At 37.0% G+C, this 18924-nt stretch overlaps 1 pseudogene; it reads left to right on the top strand.

Annotated features, from left to right (window-relative positions):
• The first annotated feature begins 1769 nt into the window (after positions 1-1769).
• LOC105546314 lies at positions 1770-17112 on the top strand (annotated as a pseudogene).
• Positions 17113-18924: the final 1812 nt, after the last annotated feature.

The raw sequence follows: 18924 nt of genomic DNA on the forward strand, positions 1-18924 counted from the left end.
TCTATTATAATATCAAAAATTATTATCCAGATGTTGATAATGAACAAAATTTTAACAATATCTTTATACTTGCACAACGTTTATGTTAGGATTGCATTTATTCATCAATTGCAACCATAGGTTGGTTGCTATAGGTACAACGGCTTGGCGAAAATTAACAAAAACACTGTATGAGAATCAACTGCATTTATAAAAGTTACATTAAACAGTATTGTGTATTTAATCATAATTTTTAAATTGTGAACTATACATCCTTTACACCAATAAAACAATATATATAGCTGTCATTTTTTTGAGATGGAGTTTTGCTTTTGTTGCCCAGTCTGGAGTGCAATAGCACTGTCTCGGCTCACTGCAAACTCTGCCTCCTGAGTTCAAACGATTCTCTTGCCTCAGCCTCCCGAGTAGCTGGGATTACAGGCATGCATCACTATGCCAGGCTAATTTTTGTATTTTTAGTAGAGCCGGGGTTTACTGTGTTGGTCATGCTGGTCTTGAACTCCCGACCTCAAGTGATCCACCCGCCTTGGCCTCCCAAAGTGCTGGGATTGCAGGCATGAGCCACTGTGCCCAATCATTCAGAAATCTTGATTTGGATAATTAAACAATAATGATCATATGTATGTTTTTATATACATATGCAGGAATGCTGACAGTTAAACATTTAGCATCACACTGCTGGTAATATGACTTTCGTAGTAGAAATGGGGGGGAAAGGATACTTTTAAAAATATTTGGAGGTATAAAAACTGATTAAATGTGATTCAGAGGTAAACACAGTTTTAAGGCCTATTGACATATGTAGTTTGGCAAAATATAAAGAACAAGAAGAAAAGACTTATGAGAAATAATGTTCAATTATTGATTGTTGCGGCTTCCAGTGGAATGTGCTCAGTAGATCGGGTGAAATATTCATATTGAGAGATGTACAGATTTGAGAGTTACCTGTGTGCCCTCAAAGTCATTGTAAAAATGACAAAAGAAAGAAATTGGCCTAGAAAAATCTTTGAGAGAAAACTCAATATTAGAGGAAATAAGAAAAAGGATATACAGAGAAGGAATTAAGAGTAGCCAGAGAAATAGGAAGAGAGCTGGAAAACCAGAGAAGTCTGGTGAAAGAATGTCAAAAAGGACCTTATTGATGGAGATAATAACATGCAGAATTCATCATCAGACTCTTGTTGGTGTTTTGTTTAAAAACGTAACCTAGAGGGAAAAATAAAAGGATTTAGATTGGAACAGGTCAGCACAGTGGACAGTAAAAGAGCGTATGATGTAAATATTCCCTTAAAAGAATCGAGAGCACCCAGGTAATTTCTCTTTCGGAATATCTGTAGGTTTGGCCTTGGGAGCTATGAGTCCGCTCATTCAACATTAGAACTACTAATCCCCAATAAAACTCTAGAAGGTTACATTTAGATTATCTTGGCAGAATCATGAAGGTAGTCTGTAGATTTGGAGACCGGAAGAGTCCTTGAGATAATCTGCATGCCAAATACCTCAAAATTGAGTCATAGCAGTTGGCAACTTTTGGTATGATCTCAAATATTCACATGATAGCAAAATCCAGTAGTTAATCCAATTGCTTACAAGATAAAAGACATGTGGACTGCACCTAACACAGACACATACTCAAAACTGCAGTGAAAACTTTATTTGATATGTGCTGTAACAAAAAGTGCATGTGGGTGCAGGGCACTGTGGGTTGCTGGGTAGCCAGGACACAGAGAAGAGAGAAGGAGCAGTTGGCCACTGAATAAGCTTCTCAAATGATGCCCACAGCAGTTATCCTGTTGGAAGAAGGGACTGATAGTTCCCAAGGCATCCCCCAGCTTGTGAGTAACATCAGTGCCTGACACGTGATTGCTGAGAGTGGAAGAACCACTCTGGGTTCCTATGGTGCAGATAAGCTTATTATGGATGGCAGAGGCAAGCAACAATTTTCCTGAAGCTTCTTGAAGTTGTCCGTCCTGCAACAAAGACTTCAATGGGCATTGCCAAATATCAAGATGCTGAGGTGAGTGATGGCACCACCTCAGTGACCTTGCTGGCTGCAGAGTTTCTGAAGCAGGTGAAACCTTATGTGGAAGAAGGTTTGTACCTGAAGATCATCATTCGAGCTTTCTGAACAGCCATCCAATGGGCAGTTAATGATAGCAAAGAGATCACTGTGACCATGAAGAAGACAGAAAAAGAGGAGCAGAAGAAGCTGTTTGGAGAAATATGCCATCCTGCTCTGAGCTCCAAGCTCATCTCCCAGCAGAAAGCCTTCTTTGCAAAGATGGTGCTTGAGCTTAAAATGCTCAATCATTTTAAGCTACAGCTTAAAATGATTGGAATCAAGAAGATACAGGGTGGAGCCCTAGAGGATTCCCATCTGGTAGCTGGTGTTGCATTCAAGAATTTCTTTTATGCTGGGTTGGAAATGCAACCACAAAAGTGCCATAATCCCAAGATTGCACTTTTAAATGTTAAGCTTGAGTTGAAAGTTGAGAAAGATAATGCTGAGATCAGAGTCCTCACAATGGGGAATTACCAGGCAATTGTTGATGCTGAGTGGAACATTCTCTATGACAAGTTAGTGAGGATCCATCATTCTGGAGCCAAAGTTGTCTTGTCCAAACTCTCCAGTGGGGATGTGGTCACTCAGTACTTTGTTCACAGGGGCAGGTTCTGTGCTGGCCAAGTACCTGAGAAGGATCTGAAGAGGACAATGATGGCCTACAGAGGGTCAATCCAGACCATTGTGAACGCTCTGTCAGCAGACATGCTGGGCAACTGCCAGGTGTTTGAGGAGACCCTGACTGGAGGTGAGAGGTATAATTTCTTTACTGGCCTCCCAAGGCCAAGACATACACCTTTATCCTCCACAGTGATGCCACAGCTTATGGAGGAGACAGAACAGTTCATGCCTAATGCCATCGTGATTGTCAGGAGGGCCATCGAAAATGATTTGGTGGTGGCTGGTGGTGGGGCCATTGAGATAAAGCTCTCCAAGTACCTGTAGGATTAGTAAGGACTATTCCAGGAATGCAGCAGCTGGATTGGGGTGCATGCTAAGGCCTTGGAGATATCCTACGGCAGCTATGCGACAATACTAGTTTTGATACCACAAGCATTCTTAACAAGCTGTGGGCATAGCATGCCCAGAGAGGCACATGGTATGGCATGGACATCAACAATGAGGATATTGCTGACAACTCTGAGACCTTCGTATGGGAGCCAGCTATGTGCCAGGAAGAGCACCGTCATCAGAGAAATGAATTGTCTTGCACCTTGATTTTGGACTTCCCAACCTCCAGAACTGTGAGAGATAAATTCCCATTGTTTAAGCCATCCAGTCTATAGTATTTTGTTATGACAGTTCAAGCTAACTAATACGATAGAATATTTGCTAATTGAGATAGCTCTGATAGTTTTCAGGGCACACATAGGGCTGCCACAAAAAATATGACAAACTGGGTGGGTTATAACAACAGAAATTTATTCTCTCACAACTTGGGATGTTAGATGTTCAAATATCAAGATGTTGACAGAGCCATGCTCCATCTAAATGCTCTAGAAAAGAATTCTTTCTTACCACTCTCCGAGTTTCTGATGTTCCTTGACTTGTAGCTTCATCACTCTGATCTCTGCCTCCATCTTCAGATGGCCTTCTTTTCTGTGCATGCCTCTGTGTGTCTGTCTTATAAGGATACTAGTCACTGGACTTAGGGTTCACCCTAATCCAGTATGTCCTCCTTTTAACTTAATTATATCTATAAAACCTTATTTCCAAATAAGGTCACACTCTGAGGTTCTGGGTGGATATAAATTTTGGGAGGATACTGTTCAATCCCCTACAGCTGATAGTGAAGTACAAATTTTCAGTAAATATTAAAATACTTCTAAAAATTACAGATGTGAATTTTCTAAGTAATACAAATTATATTCTGATTTATTTTGTGTCACATTCTAACTCATTTTTTTCCGTTTCATTTAATTTCTCTTTCCCTCATTGCTCCTGTGTCAGAAGGCCATGGCTTACCCATGAGAAACGATAAACTCTCTCTTGTGGTTGATATTTATGGGAATGCAAGCTGACAGATAAGCTGATGCACTCTTTCTTAAATATTTGACCCACAAATGTAGCCAGACAATTGAAAAAAATATGTGTTTCCTAGCTGGTGTGGTTATATTAATATCAGACAAAGTAGACCTCCAGACAAGGAAAATTGCCAGAAATAAAGAGGACACTTCCTAATGATAAAAGGGTCAATTCATCAGAAAGACATATCTTAAATGTGTATGTGCCTAATAAAAAAGTTTCAAAATCTGTGAAGCAAAACAAGATATTCTCAAATCAATAATCACAGTTGGGCATTTTTAACACTCCACTATTAGTAATTGATATACTATCCAGACAAAGAATATCGATAAAGAGATAGAAAATTTAAACAGTACTGTCAACATATCTGGCCTAAATAACATTTAAAGAACATTTCACCGAACACTGAAAAATACACACCTTTTCAAGTATATGTGAGAAATTCACCAGTATAGGCAACTGGATAGACCAAAAGAAGTCTCAACAAATTAAAAAAAAAAAAAAAAGGAAATCTTATTGAGTATTCTCTAACTTCAATAGCATTACATGAGAAATCAATACAAATATATAAAAATATCCGAATATTATAAAATGGAAAAAAATATGTTTTATCACCTTAACTTTAAAAATGAATGTCAGTGAAAGCTCTTATTCAACTCTATGAATCCCAAGTGGGGAATGAAAAATCTCCAATAAATTGTTCAAGAAAATTATGTCTCAAAACCAAATAATCTTTTTAGAATTTATTGTTTATGGAGCTCTTTACAGTTGTGTTATGTATTGCCATTGACCACTCACTTGCTACATCAAGAAAAATGTATTCAGCATTATAAATAATGCTTTCATATAGCCCAAGATTATTTACTTGAATATTCTATATTACTTTTCATGGTCTCATTTATTTAAAACCTCGAGGATCTCAAAGTCTTCCTGGAACCAGAGAGGGGACTGCTAATTGTCTTGGAAATGTAAAATAAACAATTTTTCTACATATGTTAGTGCCACTGTTTATTGACTATTTGCTCAGCTCTGGTGTAATTGGAGTCATTAGGGAAGCAAAAACAGCTCCCATCCTGTCAGTACCTGACCTTTAAACTAGTCGTACATTCTGTATTACTGGATGTTAAACAAGCTAGCCCTTTCATGGCATGGTAGCTGTTGTTGCAATGCAAGCAGGAGTAGAGAGGTGCCATTCCTTGTTGAAAACTTTTTTGGAAAAAAAAAAAAAATAAGTCTTCTGCTGCAGACATGGTGTTCCAAAAATCAGACAAAATATATTTCATGGAAAATCTATTTTGAGTTCGACATTCATTTGAAAAGCTAAAACTAGCATCCGGATAAAAAAAGGAAGGGATGAAACATCAAACTGAAAATATCTTCCTATATTGTGACATTTTAGCAAATGTAAATGAAACCACCTTTAAGGCTGTCACAAGCAAAGAAATCCAACTGGGGTCTTGATGACTGAAGGAATGTTAAAGAATCTCTCATCAGCAGACCATAAAGAATAAAGCAAAAGCTATCAGTAATGTGCAGATGTTATCAGGATGTGACTACAGCACAACCCCGCATCCCGATGAAGAGACAAAACTGCAGATGTTTAACATATTACAGGAACTAACCGCAAATTCTGTTTTGCTTCTCCTACTTTATAGTGTTTAATTTTTTTTTTTAAAGACACATGAATTGCACTTTGGAAGAACTTCCTCCAACCTCAATCACTTTGTAAGTCTAAATGCTTCCTACTAGAATGGAGGGAGTTCTGGGTAAAGTGGCATATAAATTACTACATGAGTGTGGGCAGTGGGAAGTATGCAGGGAAGGGATGTGTTTAAGCGTTTATATGGAGGTGGTGGGAAGAGAGTGCTCATCATTGTGTGATAATGGAAGCCTAGGTGTGAGATAGAGACCCATACACTGATTTGACAACAAACCTACTTTAAATCTGCTTCAATCCTGGCAAACCAAAAGAACTCATTGAAACTTCAATTTGTTAAACAAAGTAGAACACATTTGAAGATGTGAAGCCAATAATTCTGCCCAGATGACTTTTTCTTTTAAAGTTATAGATAGAATAACAGTTTGATAGATAATTTATTTAGTTTTCAAAGGAATTGTTTATCTTTTACTAAATGCCCCTCCTTGGTGAGAATTATTTTAGTGGGACAGCTGGGGTTTCATGATGTTCTTGAAAATGGCCAATTATCAAATCATGAAAAGGTATACTAAGACATATATTTCTTTCATTTTGATTAGTTAGTTTAGATACATTCATGTTGCAGGAAAATTTTGTTTTTCAAAAAGAACCCAGCCTATCTATTGTGCTCAGCTGCTGGTTTGATCCCAGGTTGGAGTGGGGGTCAGCAGCTGGGGTGAGTAGGTCAGTTTGCTGGTGCCCTCTTCTGTCAGACACAGGTCTCTGCTGGCCTCTGTCCCCTCTGCTCTCCATCCGCAGTTCTGTTCTCTCCCAAGGAGCCAGCATGACCTTGCCCTTCAGGGCCTTTATTCAGGACCAGTTAACATCAGCTGGGTCACATGGACTGAAGACTACAGAACAAAAACAAAAAAGGAAGAAGGGAGGTACTTTTTAAAAAAGAACAAGATGACCTCTTTGAGATTAAAAACATAAAACACACTAAAACACACAAATCAATTTTGGCTATGGGCTTTTACTTCAGGGAAAATCATGTAATTTACTTTGGAAAGAGTAAATATTAGAAAGCATACCAAAGAATGACACTCTACTTTTGGTGAAAATGATTAAGTCTGTATGTTTATGAGGATGAAAACTCATAGATAGGTATCACCTAGAACGAAGAGTGGCTTAACATGTATTCTCAAAATAGTTTTCTTTGAGATTCAGGAAAGAATAAGGGCAGAAAATGGGAGTTAACATATTGTACTTTCCATAGGAAAGAGACAGAAGAGATACACAATAAAAAAGATAGTCCTGCTTGATATTACAAGGCTTGAGTAAGTAATTCCAAACCAATTATTTAAAAACAAATCAAATCAATGACAAAAACAATTTTTGGTTTTAAAGCACACTCATCTATTTATGTCCACATGGACTAAATACAGTAGAAAGTAAACAAAGTTCATCTTTAAAAGTTGGTTAATAGTGGGACTCTATCCATTCTCTTCATCTCTCTCCATTCCTAGTGCCTGGAACAGCATTTGGCACATTGAGAGTGTCCAATAATGTTGGTTAAATAGAACCAACATTAAATTGAACAAGAGTAAAGAACCCTGTTCTGAATACTGAACAAAGTAAAATATTCAAATATTTGAATATTTCAACACTCTCTGTCTCAGGGGCCATCTCAGCTTGTAAGGAAATTTCATGTATTTTTTATGCCAGGGTAGGCAACTACAGAGGAAATGAAAGAAATTCTTTAGCGTAAGGTTGTTCCACCTTTTGCCAAGTTGTGACCGGCTGAAAAACTCAAAACATTTTGAGGAGATGCTATCTGCCATGGGGATTACCACAATACATGTAGGATCAAAGAAAATTCCACATTTTACCCTGGTGATTAGCTGTAATTAAATAAAGTAAGTCTTTTTAAACTTCATTAGCAGCAAGACGTTTGCTACAGCAGAGTGGGCACAAATCATCCATTCTTAATTAAAAGATAATCCACAGGATGGCCATAATCTTCTTCTAAAAATACACCATTTCCCCCTGAAAGATTTTCTCATCAAATAAGGATAAATAACAGTTTCTATGAGTTTAAGCCATGAAGGAAGGATGCTCCTCCCGTTTGCTTGAGTGAGTGCTGAATGTGGCTGATAACATCACTTTGGCATGCTATTATCTAAAATGGTAGAATACCTCACTTCAGCAAAGTCTGACATAAATCTTTGAAAACAAAGACATTGCATATGTATGAGCTGAAATGGATATGACAGTGTTGGCACATTAATATTCCTGTCACTAGGGGGTTTCAAACTTTTAAGGAGAGGATGGGAATGAATTCAGACTGTAGCTGGTAAAATAGGGCAACATACAGTAGGACAATTAGGCTTGAGGAACCATCAAAAACACGCACAGAGAAAGGGTTCCCCTACTCCCTGCCTTTGGTAAAAAAACGACTGTAGGATCATTTCTTGGGAATACCAAGAATAATTAATTTGGCTTAGAGATCTGCATGGTTGTTCTAAGCATACTAATAAGAATATTCCACAAAGACCAGTCCCAATCAATAGAAGAGAGAATGGGTTTTTCATGTGTAGCCACTGTGGTGGTTCGTGGTAACAGATGTTTCCACTTACTCCACAACAAGTGTCATTAAAAGTAACTGCGGGTCCTAATTGAACAGTTCTCCACCTAGTTGGATCTGTGCAGAAAATAGTTATGTTATTGTATGTCCTACAATTACTTTCTTTTCCTGTTTTTGCTTGCTGATATGATAAGCTTTACCATGATCTTTATACTTAATTTCTCTGGAAGAAGTAAATGAATGAAAAATAAACTTGTTTTTACTCATCTTACCCTATAGAGTCTTACTATGTGTTCGAAAACCATCTACTTAGAGATGCCAACCATTTTTAGAATATCCTTGTAAATCATCAATTTCTAGAAAATCACTACTTACCAAGGAAGATGACATAACTGTTGTATTAGATTACATTCTGCATGGGTAATTCTGTATGCTAAGAGTTATTCAACACTACGTCTTAATGAAAAATAGTCACTAAGTTTCAGTTCTGGTGTTTGAAACTTATGTTGAAATGTTAGAATTTTTCTTTTGATAAAACATATGTGTTGATCTGGTGAGTGGAAATGAGGGGCTGGACTGCTTAAAGGCTTTTTACCAAAAGCTTTTTGGACACAGTGCTCTAGCCCTGGGAGGCTTGGTCTGAGACCTGACAGCAGTCGTCCAGATGGAGAAAAAAGGCTTCAAAACCTTCCCTTTTGACAAAGAGACATGAAATAATATCTGACAAAGGCATCTCAAGCAAATATGATGGCAAGCCAGCAATTATGTAGGCTACAAAGGAGAGCACATCTCACTTCCAAATGTCTTTTTTTTTCTTCAAATTTTACTTATAACAACTCATAGAGGCGCTTAGGTCAGTATTTTTAGAAACAATTTAATGTATGATTGTGCTTTAGGTTTGGTTAAACTCCTTTACTACACTAATGCTATTTGTCATTTCATGCATATGTCAGCATTGTTTTTGAATGGCAAAAAAAAAGGTTGGGAAGAAACCAAGCACGAAGAAAGGCTCTTGCAGCTGACTATATACAACTTTGTTTTAGAAAGAAAGAAATATTCCAAGGAGATAGGTTATATGACACTTGCAAAACGTTGGGATCTCTTAAATGCAGTCATATGTTAAAAGAAATAAATTAAATAATATTGCACCAAAAAAAATGACAGCAAAATTGACCAGGTCAAGCTGCATAGTTTCCCTCTTTAATCTCAGACTGTCTGCAAATATATTGTTCTTAATCTTGGAAAATAGGTAAGAGAAAAGTTTTTCCAAAGATCTGAAAATATTTTGTTTTGTTAGTACAATACTAAACTGTGAAGAATTTACATGTACAAAATGAATTTTGATTCGATCTTACACATAAATCATCATTAAAAGCATATATACTCCATGAATTGAAGCCCAAGTTTCAACTAGGATGAATAGTAATAATAATAATAATGATAAATGAGATGAAACACATACTTCACAAATAACTGCAACATATGCTTCCTCAAAATGTTTGCTTTTTTTGTTTCATAATAATCAAGCTGTTCCTGATGGAAGATACATCTCAAATAAGCAAAGTGCTCATGGTATAAAATTATTGATATGAACTGTAAATGAAAACAAAGCTACTTGGTCCGTTAAAATGTTCTCTTTCACGTTGATTTATTGCAGAAAAATAATAAATTGCAGCCTCTTCTTTTTCCTCTGACATATTTGGGATACTTTACATGACTTTGAAATGGCTTAATTATTTTACCACCCACTGTAGAATATTCTAAAGAGGGGAAGAAAAACATGTATTTACTTTCCTGTGGCCACTTCTTACTGTCTGATCCAGTGCTTGGGAATACCAAAGATATTGTTTAATGGGAAAGAAAAAAATAAATCAAAGGTATCAAAAATTATATTAGAAGTTACTTGATAAGCGGTAGTCAATCCATTCACCACGTGGTCTGTAGTATAAAGACACTGCAAGTTCTCTGATACTCACATTTGCTAATCAAGTTACCAGTAAAGGGGCTGTAGATAAGGATGCTCCTGAAATTGACCATAAATTCTAGTTACTATTTAAAAAGCACTAGAAAGATGTAGTCTTTTCTACCACATTCACACAAAGAAGTTTCTTTATACCCTCACTATTTCTTTCTTGGGATAACCTCTTTTGTTCTATCAGATTGTACAGATTGAATTTGCTGTGAAATTATGTTTTCTGCTAGCTATGAAAGAACAAGAATTTCAGTATACCACTGACAAAGCCATCATATTCTTTTATTTATTATGTATAAAGCATCTATTATGATTTAGACACTTACAAAAGCTAGCATTTATTAAAACATTTCATATATTTAAATATGTTTGGTTTCAAAGATAAACTATATTATATCTTGTTTGTTTGAATAAAATGTTTGTCTCACTTTTCAGCACACCAGATGCATTTCCTTGTTTGACTTAAACAAAAACGGTCATGGGTTTGATTTTATATGGAGTTAAACATTTAGTAAAATAGCTGTTTTATATGAAACGCAGAACACAAATATCTGCAAACAAATGTGAATTTGGTATTACCAATGAAGAATATACCCTAAGTCACTGGTACCATTTAATCTTATGTGCGATAGCATTTTCTTATCTAGCAAAACAAGTCCTCCATCATCTGTTACCATTTTATATAAAATAAATAAAACACCAACTTCTTTTCTTATCCATGCATTGCTTATTCCTTGAAAAAACAGATACGTTTTATAAAAGAAGTTGTTATATTAAGATGTATGTCTGCTTTTCTTCAGAAGACAGATTAGAGTGCTTCAGCTGCCACTAAAGTTGTCGCTCTTTGTAACAAAATGTAATGCTGCATATATAAAAATGCAAAGTGTAATGTAGAGTCAAATGTCTCTCAGCACAAGAGTTGTTCGTTTTAGCACCCATTTTGTTGGTATTTATCAACTTACTAATTATAGGCAAATTGCTTCCAACACGAAAACTGTGATGATTAGCAGTTTTTTCTGCTAACTCTAGTCTACTGTAGTTCCGGTAAAGAATGTCAATAATCCAGATTCCTTTCTTTTTCCTGGCTTAGAATGTGTAAAAATAAATTCATCAGGCTAGCATTTCTCAACTTTTGGGAAACGTGGTTTGGAAGGATGGGGGTGGGAAGAGGAAAAGGAATGGATAGCTAATCAAGAAGGTCTACATGCCTCTTCCCATCAATTGGGCAATCTTGAAGGCATACTTGAGACTAATCTGTCTATCACATAATGGAATTAGGTAATCCCAGTTTTACTAACAGAGTGAATGCATTTGTGCATTGCAAGGGAAGTGCATCAATCACTAGAATGCAGCGTAAAATACCTATATTAAAGAAGGGAGTAAGAAGAGTTTTAAGAACTAGCTCACATGCCATCACTGATAACCAGAAAATGGTTGGCATATATTGTTTTAAACCTTACATAGAACTATGCAGCAGAGCTACATCATACTGCTTGGTCAGACATAAAACAGTTTGTAACCTTCAGCCTTCCATTACAATCCTTTAAAGTGAGCTCAAATGAAAATGGGAGGAACACGCCAATCTAGAAAATGTTTTCATAACATGCAATGCAATAAAAGGTTGAATTTTCTATCACCATTGCTAATTTCACCCATTTGTTTCTCATTATAATAAGGAAACAGGATTAAATGGAAAATTTTACAGTTCACAGAATACATTACACTGCAGAAATGTCTGTAGCAAATACTGACTTAGTGTCTTAACCAACTTACATGCCTCTAAGTGACTATTTCTCCCTGGTATGAAGTTTCTATAATTTTAAAGTTATATTGGCAGGTTCCAGTCAACAAGGATATCTGCAATGTCCTTCTTTCTCCAATACATTGCTTTTAGTCTAATTGCTTATTTGCAGTCTCAGCAAGCAGAGAGAAGAATTTTATCCTCTTTGCCTTGTCTCTGAATACTAACTAGCTGGCCAAGCCAAGGCTCTCTAAAGAGAGAAACTGCATGGGAGACACACTGCATTTGACACAGTCAAGAGGTAAAAGAAAGAGCAAAACAAAAGTCTATTCAGAACTGAATCCTGTGATATTCTCCCCCATCCCCCAACCCCTTTAAAAATAAAGAGAAAGGGGTGAAATACCCATAAATCCATGCCTGAATGCCTGAGGTTGTCAGAATAAAGGACAATGAATGACAGGTGACTGTCAGTCTAATTCTCAGTCTCCAAGTTATCACTTTTTGGCATTGTTGAACAAAAGAAGTGTATACATAACAAGGAATTATGTCATAAGTTCTCTATGAATGCGTAGTTTCAATATGGGAGAAGAACTTAAGTATTTCCACATGGGCATATGCATTTCCTTCCAGTTCTGTGTATTTTTCCTGGAAAATGTTCTGAAATTATTGTTTTTCTAATGACAAGAATGCTAAATAACTTTGGGGAAAATGCTGAAGGGTTATTAAACTGCTTGCCTTTTAATTCTTTTTTTAAGAATGGGAGATATAACTTGATATATAAAACTCCTTGCACATGTTGCTACATTTTTAAAAAAGAAATAAGAACCAACTGATGAGAGTTTTTCTGTTTGATTTTTAAAAGGCTCTTCTCAAGCTATTTTCCCCCAAGATCTCTTTATACTTTCATCCTTGCAGACTGCCTTAATCCTCCTGTCTTTGTTGTTCCAATGTCTGATCAGCTTGTTCTACCCCACATTTGCTAGAACTGAAACTTGACTCAGGCACTTGCAGTTATAAATCCCTACAAACCTACAGGGTTTCCAGAGAAAGGTGGAGAGTGCTGAAGCAGGAAAGGTTTTGATGGTTATTTAAATAATGTATATTAACTTGTCTGTTGCATTTACTACAGGTACAGAGAGATAAATGTGGAGTGATGGAGTAATTTGTAATTAAAATAAGTTTGGCCTCTTCTCAGATTACTGGCACACTCCAGTCTGTTGACCATCTGTAGTAGGACAAAGATTCTATTCTGAGTTCCATTGGGCTGGGTAAGAAACACAACTACACAGAGCCCCAAGTTTCTACATCTTACCACGGTGGGCATGAAGATAGTTTATTGTGGCCACTCTTCTGATGTCAGATATAACCAGGCGTTTAGAGGAGTATAGAGACAGTAGTCTGTATCACTGCAAACACAGGGCACCATTCTGGGGAAGTGCCACTGGTGGTATCACTCCAGCAGGTGTTATTAAACGTTCTAAGCCTTTTGAGAGAAATTAAGAAGGGAAAGTGTGTAACTGAAATGAATTTTAAAAACACAGGACTAAGTTATATCTTTTTTTCCTTTTCCTTGCTATAAAGCAAAAATAAATCTTAAAAGTAGAAACATGACAGAACTCTATTTCACTGTTAAAGATGAACAATAGTTTTTTCACATTTAACAGTGAAATACACAGAATTCTCTCATATGAACAATAATTTGTTCATATTTAATAGTGAAATACACAGAATTCTCTCATGTTCCTACTTTTAAAGTTTGGAAATTAAAAGTACTTGATAGGAAACAGTCATTTTAGTCTTCAAGAAATTCATTTGTATGGGAGGCCGACGCAGGCAGATCACGAGGTCAGGAGTTCGAGACCAGCCTGGCCAACATAGTGAAGCCTCGCCTCTACTAAAAATATAAAAAGTTAGCTGGGCGTGGCGGCAGTCGCCTGTAATCCCAGCTACTCGAGAGGCTGAGGCAGGTGAGTGGCTTGAACCCAAGAGGCAGGAGTTGCAGTGAGCCGAGATCGCGCCATTGCACTCCAGGATGACAGAGTGAGACTCTATCTCAAAAACAACAACAACCAAAAAAATAAAAAATAAAAAGAGAAAGCAATTAATTGTAGATTATTTGACAAACTGATAATATGAGAACCAACCTTGATCTCATATAAAATTTATTTTTGCACAAAAGTGTACAAGATTCCTGGATTCCATTTTTCTGTTTTCCCCCATTTACAGTAGATATAACTTAAACTGCTTCATCTGAGTATTTATTTCAGGAGCTCAAGCAGAAATGATTATGTCTAATATCTGAAAATGTTTTCATATAGTAGTTGTAATTATTTGCACTTATTTGTAGTAATTCTATTTGTACCTCTTATTTATGATGGTTCTCATAAAAAAAATCTCCTGGGGAAAACAGTAATTAAAAAATCTTCCTGTTATAATTGATATTGACAGGTTTACAGAAGCTAAACTTGAAAGTCACAGATAAAATTGTTTTGAACTTCAGGATTATAGTCTACTATTATTTTTGGTTAACAGAAAATACATGGGTATGAAAATTACATATGACAGTGATATGAGGAAAAGGTTTCATTTGAGAAGAAATTGGAGGCTAACTTCGAATAAGTAAAATTAAATCTATGCACATTTAAAGAGTGTGTTTTTGAGAGGGGATAAAATGATCAAAAATCCAAGTTTGCTATTGATTAGTTGCATGAACATATTTTGTAATTAAAAAATAATAATTGCTATTTTTAAACCAATGGGTTTTTTGTGGAATGTGTATGTGTATAGGGATGTGAGTGTGTTTGTGTGTGTGTGTGTGTCTGTGGTGGAATCATAGTGAGAAAGTAGGAAGAGTTATGTTGGGAATAATACTGTTTCATACTAGAGACTTTTCAAAATGAAGATATATAATTCTGCATTTCATTTATATTTAACAAGACCTACTATACAGTTGAGGGAATCCCAATTATTTCGAAAAATAATGACCTATGGGTCAGTCACATCTTGACAACTCCTGATGAGGGTTCAAGGAAAAATTCAGAGTCTTAAAAATACAGTAATCTAAGTAGATCACCATCATCATGTGATGACAGCAAGCTTTATACATTTTCTGAAAAAGATAATTATTTTATGAGCTGGTTATATATATGAAGTTTGATAATTTCTTTTTCTAATAACAAAGAACAAGGTGGTCAGAAGGGATGAAATACTTAGCTGATCATCAGTCTTAAATAGTAGGTAATAAATGCTTTCCTTCTAAAAGCAATTAAGCTTAAATGCATTAGTAACTGTACTTTAGCCAATATTTATCCTCCAGGTTGTAATGATGCAGTATCAGGGATAAGAAGCAGAGAAATGATTACTATGAGCCAGATAGAGAGGCAGCTTGGCAGGGGTGAGGTTTGTCCTCTGGATTGAAGAAAGGGAAGTTAAGAATAGGTCTGGGAAAGGAGGAAGAGCATGATGGAAGAAGAATGAAATGAGCAAAGACACAGGTATGAAGATGAATATAGGTGTAAAATGTTCAGATGGAAGAGGAATGAAATGAGCAAAGACACAGATATAAAGATGAATATAGGAGTAAAATGTTCAAACCCTGACCTTCCCTTTGTAGGGATAGGTAGGTAGGTAGGTAGACAGATAGAGATGGGTATGTATGAAATGGAGAACCTTATGATGGAAGTAAAATTGTGTGATGATATTTTAGGAAAGTCTATTCTTCTGTACTGATATTATTTACATTTTATAAATAATAGAGTGACATCAACAATGGCTGGCTAGAGTTACCTGGTACTTGTCCTCCCTACAAAAAGGAACCAAAAAATGAGTAAATAGCTATATTTTGAGTACAATGACTAAGGAAGTATGCTGGAGAACGCCAGGGTGATGAAAAAACACCTGTGTCACACAGAAAACCAGGATAGCAACATAAAGAGGTAAGCAAGACATCCTGCCTTTGCCACACTGCCTCCTCCACTCGGCTCAGCTCAGCCTCAGTGGAGACATCTTCTTATGAAGGAAAGGTAAGCCGGAGATATCCAGAGGTCCCCATGGCAGCCACAAACCCAGCAATCCTGGGTGCAGGAGAGCCCCACAGTCCTCATAGGCCTTTACCCCAGTCTGTACAGTAGCCAGGAGTTGTGCAGCTGCATTGCCTCAGAGTAGAAGCCCACCTTGAGCAGTCTCCACCCCCATGGACTAAGCTGTTATGGCTCAGCTTCATCTTGAAACTGGACACACTACCAGAATGCATTCTTCCCTGGAGGCCAGTAGCAACCAATTCTTTCTATGGCTGAGGTCCCATTATCTTATTACCATGTTCACACTGGTGTCTGCAATACCATGACCCTTGCTGCCAAGAGTCTAGGCCAGATGGAATGAATAAGACCCCAACATGTAAACCCATGTGGCACACCACCCCTTCAGGGAACAAGCAGAGTGCTCAGTAGGGTAGCTACTAAACAGTCAACTGGCTGCCTCACCCATGCACACTTGTGTTGAACAACGGACTGGCCCACTTATCCTGCACATGTCCAGCCTGAAAGCTGGTCCTATGGTGATCTGATCCCCTCAACAGACCACTGCAAATCAACTCAGCCCTGCCATACTTGTGCTCACCTGTGTCCAGCTTGACAGTTGGTGCAGTGGTGGCTACATGTCCCTGGAAAGACTTCTGCACGGCCACCCAGTCTTGCTGCACCTGTATGCACCTGCATACAATGGCACCTGGCCTGACAACCTGTGCTGCAGTGGCTTGAACCTGTGGACAGACTTCCTCAAGGCTGCATGTCATGGCCATGCTCACATGCACCTATGCCCAGCACAATACTTGTCTGGTTGTAGCAAGGTTGTAGCAAATTCCCCTAACAGACTGCTGCAGAACCACCTGTCCCTGTTGTGTTCATGTACACCTGACCTAATAGCCAGTCCAGTGGTATCTCCACTTTCCCAGAAAGACAGCCACACAGCTGCTCAGCCAGCTGTACGTTGTCCAACAGCCAGTCTAGCAGGAACCACTGCTTTCACGGAAAGTCCACAGGACTGCCTGACAATTTTCTTTGCCTGCCCACATCTGCTCCTGCATCCAGCCTGATATCTCCCCTGCACCCAGCAAAACTGCACCACAATCATCATAAACTCACACAGACTAGGCCACTGAATCTGTCACAGGTGTTGCTGACAAGGATATAGTTAAATATACTGCACAGAGACCATGCTACTGAGTCCACCCAGAATGAAAGTTAACACATCATACCCAACTGACTCCCTAAGACCTATCTACAGAAAAACTCCCTATATAAGCTACTCCATAAAATGGGAAAAAGTGACCGTTTCTCTCAATGTGTACATATAAATGTAGGAACATAGGAAAAATTTAAAAAGAAGAAAACATGACGCCCTCAAAGGAACACAATAAGTCTCGAAATAACAGACTTCAAAGAAACAACATTTATAAAATGACTATAAAGGAATTCAGGCATTTACGAAATGCCTTTAAAGGGTTATTATTATAAAATAATAATCTTAAGAAAGCAAGATACAAGAACATAAACAAAAGACAACCAATTCAATGAAATCAGTAAAACGATTCATCATCTGAATGAGAAATTCAACAAAGAAATAGGGATCATAAAAAGGAACCAACAAAAATCTTGGAGCTGAACAATTCAATGAATAAAATAAAAACACCATTGAAAGCTTCAACAACTGAATAGTTCAGGCAGAATAAAATGTCTCTGAACTTGAGTACAGGTCTTTTGAAATAACCTTGTCAGAAGAGAAAGAAGAATAAGAAAGAATAATGAAGGCCTACTGGATGTACAGAATAACACCAAGCAAACAAAATTTGTACTAGAGGAGTATCGGAAGGAGAAGAGACGGCGAAACACACAGAAAACCTATTTAACAAAATAATAGTGAAAATTTCCCAAGTACTGAGAGAGACATGGACATTCAAACTCAGGGAGCTCAAAGACCCCCAATTGTATTAAATGCCAAAAAAAAAAAAATCCTCTTCAAGATGCATTATAATCAAACATTTAAAAGTGAAAGAGAGAGAATTCTAAAAGCAGCAAGAGAAAAGCATCAAGTCAAATATAAGACAATTATTATTAGACTATCAGCAGGCTTCTCAGCATAAATCTTGCAGGCTAGGAGAGAAGAGGATTATATACTCAAATTTTTATATTCAATTTAGCAAATCTATCCCAGCAGTAAAGAAGAAATCAAGACCTTCCAAGACAGGCAAAAGTTGAAGAAATATATAATCACTAGATTGACCTTACAAAAAGTGTTTAAGGGAGCATTATAGCTGTAAACAAAAGAACTATAATTACTTTCATGAAAATATAGGAAAGTATAGAAATCACCACTAGAGGTGAATCCATGTATCAGACTAAGAATACCGCAGTGATGTAACTGTACTATGAAAATTTCTCAAAACTCTATTATGAAGGTTTAAAATAAAAATGATGAAAAACAACAACAGCCACAATTAGGAGCTAAGGAATATACAATAGATAAGTAAGTAAATTAAGGCAACAAAAACACAAATTATAGGGTGGGAGGAAAAAAGTCTAGAGTACTCTCATGTGAGCAAAATTAACTTGTTTTCAGCTTAATATAGTCTATTATAACTATATGGCTCTTGATGTTAGCCCTGTGATAACCAGAAAGCAAGAAATTACAGCAGATAAGCAATGAGAAAGAAAGGACACTAAGATTAGTACCAAAGAAAATCACCAAGCCACTGAGCTAAATAAGTGAGAAAGAAAGGAATAAAGGACCCAGAAATAGTCTTAGACCTAAAGGGAGAACTTGACTGCAATACAACAATAATAGGAGCCTTCAACACCCCCCAGTTCCAACAGTAAACATATTATTTAGATTAAAAATCAATAAGGAA

This window comes from Mandrillus leucophaeus, unplaced genomic scaffold (genome assembly GCF_000951045.1).
Source record: "Mandrillus leucophaeus isolate KB7577 unplaced genomic scaffold, Mleu.le_1.0 Scaffold353, whole genome shotgun sequence".
NCBI classification, from domain to species: Eukaryota; Metazoa; Chordata; class Mammalia; order Primates; family Cercopithecidae; genus Mandrillus; species Mandrillus leucophaeus.